Here is a 13,461-nt window from a genome sequence, read left to right as displayed (position 1 = left end):
TACCTCAAGAACAATTTTAGGAAAATAGAACTAAACCCTCATAACATTAGTTTATCTGGGTGTGTGTGCCACTGACTCTTGACTAGATAACAGACTTCATGCTAAATAGAAGCCCTCATTTGACTCTCATGTTAAAAGGACTATAGGATAAGAAGGTGAAAGGTTTATATGATCTGAAGAGGATAAAAAGAAGTAATGAAAGACAGAGATTCTCCTCCTCTCCACCTCTCCATCACAGAGGGAAGAAACCATGTTGCAGAAGTTTTGGGGGAAGTCTTAAAAAACCACTCACTTCTTGTTCACCTCTAGGCACACCTGCTTCTGAATTTGGTTGGCCTGTCACTGCCAGAAAACAATTGAATGACATATACACAGCAAGGAAAGGGAATTTTAGACAGGGTCACAGGTATGGATTCTGGGGAGGATGGAAGATAGAGACCTCAGTGAACAGACCCACAGCACAAACCAGCATAACATGCAGACCTGATCAAGGAACACTTAATGATAATGATGATCAAAATGTTACTGTAATGAAATACCTTACTAGATAAGTAATAGTAATGTTTGTACAAAGGCATACTCTGTAAAGACACCATCATGTTTGTCCTAACTACATTTCAATGATTATTTCTAAGCACCTTTAGTAAGGGAAATTAAGACTTGTCAAGTCCTCATTGATGCAATGCTTTATCCCTCTTGTTAACAGTGAGACTGACAAGTTATAGAATTTTCACATCCATTGCATCTCCTTTTATACACTCAGTTACCATTGCCCAAGGTAATGTTATGCCCACTTGAAGCCTGAGGCAGCTGGCCATGAAGTTTAAGCACCGTATCCAAGAACAAAGAATCCTGCAAGTTCCAGCAAGTTCTCCAGCATGTATTGAGTGTGTATTGTGTGTGGTTCAGTGTTCTGTGACTTACCTTAATCAGTAACTATCAAATAAACATTAACTGGGTCAATATTGCAGGACAGACTGATGAAAACAGGGGTTAGAAAAGTTTAGTGTTATAAACTTTAGAAGTTGAGTGAGTCTGGGTGTTGGCAAACCTTTATTCAGGACAAAGAACAGCACTAATTTGCTGCCTCAATAACATAGCTCTGGACAGTAAACAAGTCATGCTACCAAGTCTTGGATGAAATGAACTCAGTGACTCTATTTTCACATAACCACATCAATCTTTGAGAAATTCCTTACTTTCTGACACAACCACATATCCCAGGCTCATCTTGTACTCCTCTGCCCCATTTCTCTAGTTGACGATTTTCCAAAGAACCGCATTCTTAGTTTAAAATGTGGCTTAGAAGTCAATCTCTGTGCACTAGGTGTGCCCACTGTTATGAGTGTCACAGCTACCAGGCTTCTCAGTGAACAGAACTAAGGAACATATGTACTCTGTGTTTGTGAGTGTGTGTGTGTGTGTACATATTATCTACATATACTGAGTACCTTGAATTCATACTTTATACTGAGATATCCTATTCTAATCCAACACAATAGAGTTTTTCACCCTTTCTGTATTTATACCTCCCTTTGCTGACAATGATGAACTTCTTTCCCTTTATCCTTAATATATTTACTTATTTGATCATTTCCCTTATGGAACCAATCCTTTATGCCTGCCATATACCCTCCCCTGGGTAAGAATGTTCTCCTTACCTTGCTTGGGCTACAACAATCACACCAAGCCACCACACCTGTGGATACTCACCTTGTCATGAGAGGCCCAATACTGTACAACAAATGCTCCAGATGTGGGCACTGCTCAGTCTCTAGTTTCAGAGGTCAAATAGCCACCCTTGTGTGGCCATGGTCATTAGCATAGGAAAACTTTGGTTCCCTGAACCAGGCAGCTTCCCCCACCTGTCCTTGAAGGTGCCTGCCTCACTTCTCCTGGCTGTGACACCCCATGCTTGACTGTCCCTCCATGAGGATGCCCTCTTCCCTCTCTTTGACTCTAGGTTCCATTGCATTGCAGCCTTATCCTCTGCATCAATAACATGAGCTCCACTCTCAAGTTCTGGCAACCTAATAAATAAGCAATAAATAGGTAAATCTCAACCATAAAAGCACAAAGAAACTTTAAACATACATAAACATTGAAAGCCAATCCACAAAGAAATAAAAGCACAAGGAATACATGCAAAAATGATCCACACCTTCATACACCAAAGTAATACTAATGAAAAAAATGGGATACCAGCATTGGCTGGAGGTTCAGTTGCTTAGAGCATTGTCCCATACACCAAAAGGTTGTGGGTTTGATCCCTGGTCAGAGCACATACCTAGGTAGCAGGTTGAACTCTGGGTTAGGATATGTATGGGAGGCAACTGATTGATGTTTCTCTCTCAAATCTCTCTCTCTCTCTCTCTCTCTCTCTCCTTTCCTCTCTCTCTAAAATCAATAAACATATTCTCAGGTGAGTATAAAAAAAGACAGAGTCCTAGAATACATTCTTGAAATCACATCCAGCAATACATTTACTATTAGAGACATTACCTAAAAGAATTCATAGAGATTAGACATAAAAGCATGAAATGACACCCCAGGCTAATATCAAGTGAAAGAATGTTAATGTGGCAACACTAATAACTGGCAAAACAAAATTTGAATGAAAAGTGTTCCTGGAGACATATTATACATTGGCAAAAGAAATGTATACACATCTAACAATATAGTTCTAAAATAAATAAAACCCAAGCTAAGATTATGAAGTTGCCAACTGTAATTGGTGATTTTAACATATTTCTCAGAAAATGATCAAGCAGAGCAAACAGAAAAAAAGAGAAATATTTATAAGATTTGCATAATATTAATTAAACAGGAACATATTATAGAGAAATTTATCCTCAATAATTAGAAAATATACATTACCTTCAAGGACAAATGGAAACATTTAAAAAATTGATCATGTGCTACACCACAAATGAAGCATCAATATCTTCTTAAAACATAAAACTCCTGTGGGAGAGAAAAGAAGATGATGACAGAGTAGGAGGGTATATCACATACCTCCCCCTAAAACCAATTTGGAAATAAAACTAAAGAAAGGACTAGACACCTGAAATAAACTGAAGATTACTTGGGAAATAGGCTTTTAACCAAGGACTGTAAAGATAAAAAACCCACAGTGGCTGATGGGAAGGGTGAGGTCATTAAAGAGGCCAGTCCATTCACAAGGGCCTCAAACCAGGGCAGCAGCACAGCACAGCTTACTCTTGGGAGCTTACTCTTGAAAAGACAAAAGTGGTGAACACAAACCAAGCTCCTGGATGTGGAGCAGCATTGTTGGAAGCAGCAGACCATGCAGTACGAAGCAGTGAAAGTTGTGAGGTTTGTCTCTGCTGAGGAGAGATGAGACCCGTTAGAGACAAAGCTACTAGTACTTTTTCATTTTACTTTCTTAATTCTTGAAGGGGCCAAAACTTGGGTCTTGTGTTTGCAACCACTCACCTTGGGCCACAGCAAAGGGAAGGCAGCACAGACTGCAGTCTCACAAGGAGAGTCTAGTGTGGGAGGCACTAGGGAGCAACATGGGCAAGCATTGGTAGGGCTTTCTGTGACAGGATGTATCTGGATTCTGCAGTAGCCATCTTGCTTTAGGAAAGCAAGCCTCCCACCCCACCCCCCATGGGGAAAGCAATTACCTTACCCTCATACCATGCTTCTTCTCGAATCCTGCTCCCTCTCCCCTGCATCTCCCCCCGCACTTTATATGTTTTTGGTTTTTTGCTTTGTTTGTTTGTGGGGTTTTATTTTATTCTTTCTTTTCTCCCATTCTGCACTTTAACCCCTGCTGAGGGGATAGCAGCATACGCAGACTAAGAGTGTGTCAGAGACTGGCTGTAAGGTGCAAACATACCATGTATTCTCTCTGGAAACAGACTGGTGTCTCCCCCTTGAGGAGAGCCATAAAAACACCCTCCCAGTGTCTGGGAGATCCAAAATCTGGACTCTGGAGGCCCTACTTGATAGCCTACTAGAGGTCCTACCCTGCTGCATACAGAGAAATAATCCTGAACAGACTCAGACCAGTGGACTGGAGGAGGTGGAACTCACCCACCATCTTCCCTGAAGTGTCAAAGGCACCTTCCATTTGAGACTCAGAAGTCTAATCCCCCTGATACCACCAGAAGACCTCTCAGAAACATTCAGCCTACGACTAGGATATGGCAACAGCAGGCTGGCAGGTAGAGGCAGACAGAGCCGATCCTCCAGTGACTTGGGTTGCTTGCTGACATACCCCTAATGTTAAAACCAAGCTGTGCAGAGCAGCATAGCCCATCCTGAGTGCAGCCAAGTGTGGAGGAATGAGTCACAAACTGTGGATTGCTGGTAGCTTTGAAGAGGCCGCCAAGGGCTTGAAGTGGACAGCACCTGACTCAGACTACAGTAGAGCTGTAACCAAGGGGGAAATCCAGCAAGCAAGCACTAAAGTTGACTAAGATGAATTCTACTTTGTTTTTTTCATTATCTTCATTGTTGTTTCAGTAGGTTTTTTTGTATTTTTTTACTTTTTATTCTATTTTTATTGCTCTCTTTTCTGTCATATCTTCTTTTTACTCTCACCATTGATTACCTCATGTTTCCCTTCTTTCCTTTTCTTATTTTTGTAATTCTTTCCCTTTGTCTTCTCCTCTTTCAATTCATTATTTGTATTAGTTCTCCCTTTTCTCCTCCCTTAATCACATTTCTGTCCTTTGGTCTTGTCTTATTCTTTTTCTTTTATTTACCCCTTTTCAAGTATTCCATTGCTCTTCCCATTTTTCTTCTTCCCTGATCTTTTGTCATTCAAATTGCTGTGGTGGTTTGGGGTGTTGCTTGTTTTGGTTTCACTTTGTGTGTTGTTTTGCTTTGTCTGGCCAGCACCTGTACAACAGTATACAAAACATTGTGGGGTTGGAGCCTCCCAGTCAGCCAGCAACAGGGTGACTCCACTAAAGAACCAGTCAACAACAATCAGGACTCAAATACAGCAGGAGAGCCCACAGAAGCCACACAAAGGGTATCCCTAGAGCATCCAGAGCAGGAGATCCAGGAGTCAGTATCACTGGTTACCATAACAGGACTCCTAAGATATAAAGCTGCACCACAAGACAGGGAGCCAAAGCAGATCCATTTAAACATAAAAACAAATACAAGGGACAGCTAAATGGGGAGTGAAAGAAAAAACCTCCAAATGAAAGGAAAAGAGGAATCCCCAGAAAAAGAGCTAAAAGAAATTGAGGCAAGGAAATTACCACCCATTGAGTTCGAAGTAATGGTTATCAGGAGCTCGGGATACTTAGGGAGAACCCAAAGAACTTAGTGAAAACTACATCATCCTGAAAAATGACATAGAAATAATGAATGAAAGCCTAATGGAAATGAAGAAGGCAATATCTGAAATGAAGGATACAACAGAAGGAATTAAAATCAGGCCAAATGAAACAGAAGACTGAATCAGCGATTTGGAAGACAAGATAGAAAAAAACACTGAGTCAGAGCAACAAAATAGAAAAAGACTTAAAAAGAATGAAAAGAGTTTAAGGGAGCTTTGGGACAACATAAAATTTAACAACATTTGCATCATAGGAATATGAGATGGAGAGAAAGGGAACAAGTTATAGAAAATTTGTTTGACAAAATAATGAAAGAAAACTTCCCTAACTCAAAAGAAGTCATGCAAGTTCTGGAAGCACAGAGTCCCAATCAAGATAAATCCAAAGGGGCCTATACCAAGACACATAACAATTAAAATGTTGCAAATGTGGCAAAGTTTAAAGACAGAGAGAATCTTGAAGACAGTAAGAGAGAAATAATTCATTACCTACAAGGGTGCTTCAATAAGGCCGTCAGCTGATTTCTCAACAGAAACAATATAGGCCAGAAGGGACTGGCATGAAATATTACAGTAATGGAAACCAAAGACCAGGAACCAAGACTTCTCTACCCAGCAAGCTTCTCATTTAAAATGGAAGGTGAAATGGAGAGCTTCCAAGACAAAACAAAAATAGCTAAAGTACATTTCCACCAAACCAGCATTGCAAGGAATGCTAAAGGAACTGTTTTGAGAAGAGGAGAAAATGGAGAGAAAGAGGAACACAGGTACAAAGGGAAAAATGGCAGTGAAGAAGTACTTACCAATAATAATCTTAAATGCAAATGTATTAAATGATCCAATCAAAAGACATAGGGTAGCTGAATAAATAAGAAAACATGATCTGCATATACACTGTCTTCAAGAGAACCACCTCACAACAAAAAATTTACATAGACTGAAAGTGTAGGGATGAAAAAAATCTTTCATGCAAATGGAGGTGAAAAGAAAGCTGGGGTAGCCATACTTCTATCTGGAAAAATAGACTACAAGCAAATTCCATAATAAGAGACAAAGGAGGACACTATGTAATACTTAAGGGTTCAGTCCAACAAAATGATATAACCCTTCTAAACATATATGCACCCAATATAGAATCACCCAAATATATAAAGAAGGTCTTGCATGACTTTAAGAAAGAGAACAACAGCACTGTAATCATAGTCAGGGATTTTAATGGCCCACTGCCAACAATGGACAGATCATCCAGGCAAAAAATCAACAAGGATGCAGCAGCATTAAATGACAAACTAGAGCAATTGGATTTAACTGATATCAACAATATTTCACCCCAAAGAAGCAAAATATACATTCTTCTCAAATGCACATGGATCATTCTCAAAGACAGACCACATGGTAGAACACAAATAAGCCTCAACAAATTCAAGAAAATTGAAATTGTCAAGAATTTCCTTGGATCACAATGGTCTGAAACTAGAAATCAATATCATGAAAAAAACCATTTAAGTATATGGAGGCTCAATAACATGGTATTCAATAAAGAATTAATTAATAATTACAACAAGGAAGAAATAAAAAACCAGAAATCAAAAAATGAAAATGAACACACAATAACCCAAAAGCTATAGGATAGAGCAAAGGCAGCCGTGAGAGGGAAGTTCATGGCTATAGAGGCCTACCTAAAGAAGAAAGAAAAATCTCAAATAAACATTCTAAACCTACATCTAAAAGGACTAGAAAAACATCAAAGTCCAGAGGGAGTAGAAAGAAAAAAAATCAGATCAGAGCAGAAATAAGTGATACAGAGACTAAAAAAGCAAAACACAACAACAAAAACAGTTCAAGGGATTTGTCAATCCAGGAGCTGGTCTTTGAAAAAATAAACAAAATTGACAAACTTTTAACCAGATTCATGAAGAGAAAAATAAAGAGGAACCAAATAAAATCAGAAATGAAAGGTGAGAAGTGACAGCTGATGCCACAGAATACAAAGGATTGTAAGAAATTACTATGAACGACTATATGCCAAGAAATTGTACAATGTGGGCAAAATTGATATATTTCTAGAAACACAATTTTCCATAACTGAATCAGGAAGGAGGAGAAAACCTGAGGAGACCAATAACAACTAGTAAAATTGAAGCAGTAATAAAAAAATTCCTGACACATAAAAGCCCTGGACCAGATGACTTCACAGACAAATTTTACCAATCATTCAAAGAAGAACTAACACCTATCATTCTCAAAGCATTCCCCAAACTTCAAGAGAAGGGAAGACTTAAAAACTCTTTTTATAAGGCCAGTATTATCCCAATTCCAAACCATGTAAAGACATAACAAACAAAGAAAATTATGGGCCAATATCTCTGATGAACATAGATGGTAAAAGACTCAACAAAATATTACTGTACTTGAACAGTTAAAAATAATAATATAAAAATATTAGCAAACCAGATGCAGCAATACATCCCAAAAGCATACACCCTGATCAACTGGGTTTTATGCAGGGATGCAAGGATGGTACAATATCTGCAAATCAATAAATGTGATACATAACATAAACAAAATGAAGGTCAAAAATCATATGATCATATCAATAGATGCTGAAAAAAGATTTGATAAAGTTCAGCATACATTTATGATAAAAAACACTCAGCAAAGTGGGAATAGAGGGAGCATACCTCAATATAATAAAGGCAGTATACAAAAAACCTATTGCCAATGTCATACTCAATAAGAAAAAACTAAAAGCATTTCCCTTAAGATCAGGAACAAGACAGGGGTGTCTGCCATCATTACTGTTATTCAGTAATATAGTAGTAGAAGTCCTAATCACAGCAATCAGAAAAGAAATAAAAGGCATCCAAATTGAAAAAGAGGAAGTAAAGCAGTCATTATTCACAGACAAAATTGTATTACATGTAGAAAACTCTATCTGTCCCCCCTCAACAACTACTTATCCTAATAAATGCATTTGGCAAAATACAAGAATACAAAGTCAATATTCAGAAATCTATGGCATTTTTATTTACCAGGAAGGAACTATCAGAAGAGAAACTAAGAAAACAATCCCATTTACTATTTCAAAAAGAATAATAATAATAAAATATTTAGGAATAAATTTAACCAAGGAGTTGAGAGGAATTCCATCCCACAGAATTACTTCAGTTTGCTGCAGATGAGAAATAAGTTGTCTCCAGCACAATTTTCCTGTTCCAGTGGGAGAGGGGGTGGCAATTCCCTGTAGTGGAGAATGCCCTGAGCCCTTCTCCCAAATGGCTTTTATTGAGTAATGGTATGTGTAGATGTATACATGCATAGCTCATCAATCAAAGTCAAAAAGCTATAGTCATACAAAACAAGTATTATCTATAGATAACAATTGAAGGAACAGATTTGTCATAGATTAGGGTCTGTTAGTCATGCTGATGCCAGAGGGTCTTTAAGACCTGTTTTGTGAGATAAAGATTTTACTCCTTATGCCTTGAACTTAAACATCCAGTTTATATGGACTGGGCTATACCAAGCAAAGCAAGATTCAAAGGATACAATGTATTTATCAGGCCAGATTTCCCCCAGAACCCTCGGTGTTAGAGTCAAGTCATGTCTGCCACCTGGGTCACCTGGTTTTCCAGGGACACTTACTAGCCCCTTTCAGAGCCTGCTTTCTTGGGGCTGCAGTCTCCAAAACCACACAGAGTGGTCTCCAACAAAGGAGGTAAAATACCTGTGCACATAAAACTATAGGACACTGAAGAAAGAAATTGAGGAGGCTACAAATAAGTGGAAGCATATATGGTATTCAAGGATTGGAAGGATTAACATCATTAAAATGTCCAAAGCAATCTATAGATTCAAAGCAATTCCTATTAAGATACCAATGCCATATTTCACAGATCTAGAACAAATATTCCAAAAATTTATGTGGAAGAAAAAAGGCCCCAAAAAGCCTCAGCAATCTTGAGAAACAAGGAACAAGTTTAAGGGTTAACAACACCTGATATCAAATTATACCACAAGGTCACTGTAATCAAAGCAGTCGGGTACTGCCATAAGAGCAGACACATAGATCAATGAAACAGAAATAAAGTCTTGTTTTTATGGTCAATTAATACTTGACAAAGGAGGTAAGAGCATACAGTGGAGAAAGGACAGTCTCTTCAGTAAATGGTGTTGGAGGGATTGGACTGGTACATGCAAAAAAAGAGAATCTAGAACATCATATAAAACCATATGCCAGAATAAAATCAAAATGGATAAAACACATAAATATAAGTTATGATACCATATAAATCTTAGCAGAAAACACAGGCAGTAAAATTTTTAATATTTTGCACAGCAATATTTTTTGCCGATTTAACTCCTAGGGCAAGGAAAATAAAGGAAAAAGTAAACAATTTGGACTACATCAAATTAAAAATTTTTGGCACAGCTAAAGAAATCATCATCAAAATGACAAGGGAACCAACATGGCATGGCATCTATCATTGGCATGGGAGAACATATTTGCCAAGGATACATTGGAAAAGGGTTTAATCTCCAAAATATATAAAGAGCTAATATGACTCAACACCAGGAAGATCCAAATACCAATTAAAAAAAGGGCAAAGGACCTGAACAGACACTTCTCCAAGGAGTATACATAGATGACCCATAGACATATGAAAAAATGCTCAGCATCACTAGCCATTAGAGAGATGCAAATTAAAATCACAATGTGTTATCACTTCACACCCACCATAATGACTGTCATTAATAAATCAACAAACAAGTGCTGGAGAGGATGTGGACAAAAGGGAACCCTAGAGCACTGTTGGTGGACATGCAGACTGGTACAGCCACTGTGGAAAAGAGTATAGAATTTTCTCAACAAACTAAAAATGAAACTGCCTTTCAACGCAACATTTCTGCTCCTGGGAATATACACCAAGAATCCCAAAACACCAATTCAAAAGAATGTATACAACTCCATGTTAATAGCAGCACTATTTAAAATAGCCAGGATTTGGAAACAGTCTAAGAGCTGATCAGTAGATGAGGAGATTAAAAAACTGTGGTACATTTACACAAAGGAATACAAGGCAGCAGAAAGAAATAAGGAACTCTTACCCTTCTTTTTGGGTAAGCATGGATGGAACTGGAGAGTATTATGCTAAGTGAAATAAGCAATGCAGTGATAGACAAACCCCATATGATCTCAGTTATAAGAGGAATCTAATAGACAAAATAAGCTAATGAGCAAAATAGAACCGGAGGCATGAAATCATGAAACACACTGACAGATGGGAAAACGGAGGGAAGAGGCAGGGGCTGATTGAAAGAAAGTGAAGGGATTAGTAAAAGAACATATATGAAGGACCCATGGACGACAGTGAGGTGATTGACTATGGACGTGGGGTGCAGGATAGGCGAAGGCCAGTGAAGGGGGAAAAATTTGGACAACTGTAATAGTGTAACCAATAAATCATTTAAAAAGAGAATCTTAGCAGACTCATAAAGACAAGTGATATCAAACCAAGATTCAAAGCTATAAGAGAAATGATTACAGGCTAAGCTATCACACAAAGCAATGATAATAACATGTGTTTTACATTTTAATTTTATATTAATTTGAATGTTAAAAAATCAGATTTTTTAAAATTATTGACTTTGGACAGAGAAAAATGAAAAGAGAAAACATTGATTTGTTCTTACACTTATTTATGCATTCATTGTTTGATTCTTTTTTTTTACAGGACATCACTTTTTTTTTTTTACTTTTTCACTAGTTAAACTATAAAAACTTTACAGGGCACTTCAATTTACAAAAACATTCAAGTGTTGATATGTTTTTATTATAAACAATATTTAAGCATTTCTTTTTCATTAATTATTTTATTGCTTAAGTACAGTTGTCTGCATTTACCCCACTCCCACTCCCCTCCCACCCCAGCCATTGCTTGGTTCTTGTATGTGCCCTGATGGATCAACCCACAAACTTGGTGTATAGGGAGAATGCTCTAACTAACTGAGTTACCTAGCCAGGACAACATGACACTTTTAAAAATATATTTTATTGATTATGCTGTTAAGGTTGTTCCATTTTTTCTTCCTTTTATTCCCCTCTGCACTGTACCCCTGTCCCACCAGCATTCCACCACCTTAGTTCATGTCCGTGGGTCATACATATAAGTTATTTGGCTTCTACATTCCCCATACTATTCTTAACCTCCCCTTTTCTATTTTGTACCTACCATTTATGCTTCTTATTCCCTATATATTTCCCCCATTCTCCTCCCCCAACCCCACTGATCACCCCTGCTACTCAGAAGCAAATTGGACCCTTCTGGTACTGTTTCCCAGCTGGGCGTGTTTGTCTAAATCTAGGACCCTGTAGGTCTCTCCAACAAACTCTCCTGTGATGCTGGGAGTTTATCCTGCTGCCACAATCCCCACAGGTTTTTACAGCCAGAGATCTTGAGGTTTTATTTCCCCACGCTGGAGCCCTGGGTTGTGCAGTCTGTCTCGCTCCCCAATTGTTTTTTGTGGTTTGTCTGCACCCAAATGTAGGATGACCAGGTCTGCCAGCCACCCCTTTTCCCACCATAGACCTCTAGCCACCACTTGGCTGAAAATCCTCTCCTCCCTGGGTGCCCATCTCTGTTCCTTCCACAACTTTGGATGAATGTTTCTTCATTAACTCCTTGGTTGCTGGACTTCTAAAGAGTTCAATTTTCTGGTAGTTCTGGTTATTTTTCATTTTTAAATTTGTTGTTGTCCTTCTTTTGGTTGTTTAAGGAGACAAAGTGTATCTATCTAAGCCTCCACCTTGGCTGAAAGTTTTGCAACATGAAATATTTTTAAATTAAAATTATTAGGGTAATGTTGGTTAAAAGCCTATATAAATTTTTGATGTACAAATTTAAAATAATACATCTGTATATTCTATTGTGAGTTCACCACCCTATGTCTAGTCTCCTGTTGTCATATATTTCACACCCTTTACCTTCCACTGATCCTATCCCCACTCATCTTCCCCTCTAGTAACTACAATTCTGTTGCCTGTATCTATGAATTTGTGTTTTGTGTGTGTGTGTTTTTGTTCTACTCTCTACAAGCAGGCCAAAGAACACTTACAGAAAAACAATATTTACACAAAAGTTCACACAGAGTGCATGTTGGGAAATCAGTTTGTACATTGATTTGTAAATTTTTGAATTATAAATGTTCAATTGCACTTATGCAAAGCACATCAATGGATCTCTTCACAGTCTTCACAATTTGCCTTTATTGTTTGATTCTCCTCTTCATATGGAACTGAAGCTATACCCAAGGGAGCTGCCACTTGGCCTTACTCCTCTCCTTATTGCTGGAAATATTCTACACACAAATATTAAGAACATCAAGGAACACCTAAGCAAGCTTAAGTAACATTAATTTTCTTCCAATCATTTGTAATGAGTAAAAAAGACAGCCCTACATCTAAGTAAAATATGGTCCTAGACACCATACTTTAAAGAAATAGTTTGATCTTCCTTCTCAAAATTACAGCAGATATTCAGGGTCACTTATGGTTCCATATAAATTTTTGAAAGGTTTGTTCTATCTCTGTGAAGTATGCCATTGGTATTTTAATAAAAATTGTTATTAAATCTATAAATTGCTTTGGGTAGTATGGGCATTTTGATTATGTTAATTCTTCCAATCCATGAACATGGTACATGCTTCCTGTTGATTGTGTCCCCCTTAATTTCTTTCTTCAGTGTTGTATAGTTTTCTGAGTACAGATCTCTTACCTCCTTTCTTAAGTTATTCATAGGTACTTTATTTTTCTTGTTGTCATATCAAATGGGATTTTTCCCCTTGATTTCTGTTTCTGATATTTCATTGTAAGTATACAAAAATGCCTTTGAATTTAAATATTGATTTCCTATCCTGCTGTTTTGCCAAATTCATTTATTAGGTCAAGCAGTCTTTTTGTGGACTCTATAGGATTTTCTATGTACACTATCATGTCATCTGCAAACAATGACAGTTTTGCTTCCTCCTCTCTGGTTTGGATGCCTTTTATTTCTTTTTCTTGTCTGATTGCTGGGACAGAAAAATACTATGTTGACTTCCAATACTATGTTGAATAGAAGTGGTGAAAGTGGAAATCC

This window comes from Phyllostomus hastatus, unplaced genomic scaffold, assembly GCF_019186645.2.
Source record: "Phyllostomus hastatus isolate PE091 unplaced genomic scaffold, TTU_PhHast_1.1 phas_scaffold_1066, whole genome shotgun sequence".
In the NCBI taxonomy this organism is placed as follows: Eukaryota; Metazoa; Chordata; class Mammalia; order Chiroptera; family Phyllostomidae; genus Phyllostomus; species Phyllostomus hastatus.
Note: the sequence above shows the minus strand (reverse complement) of the source record.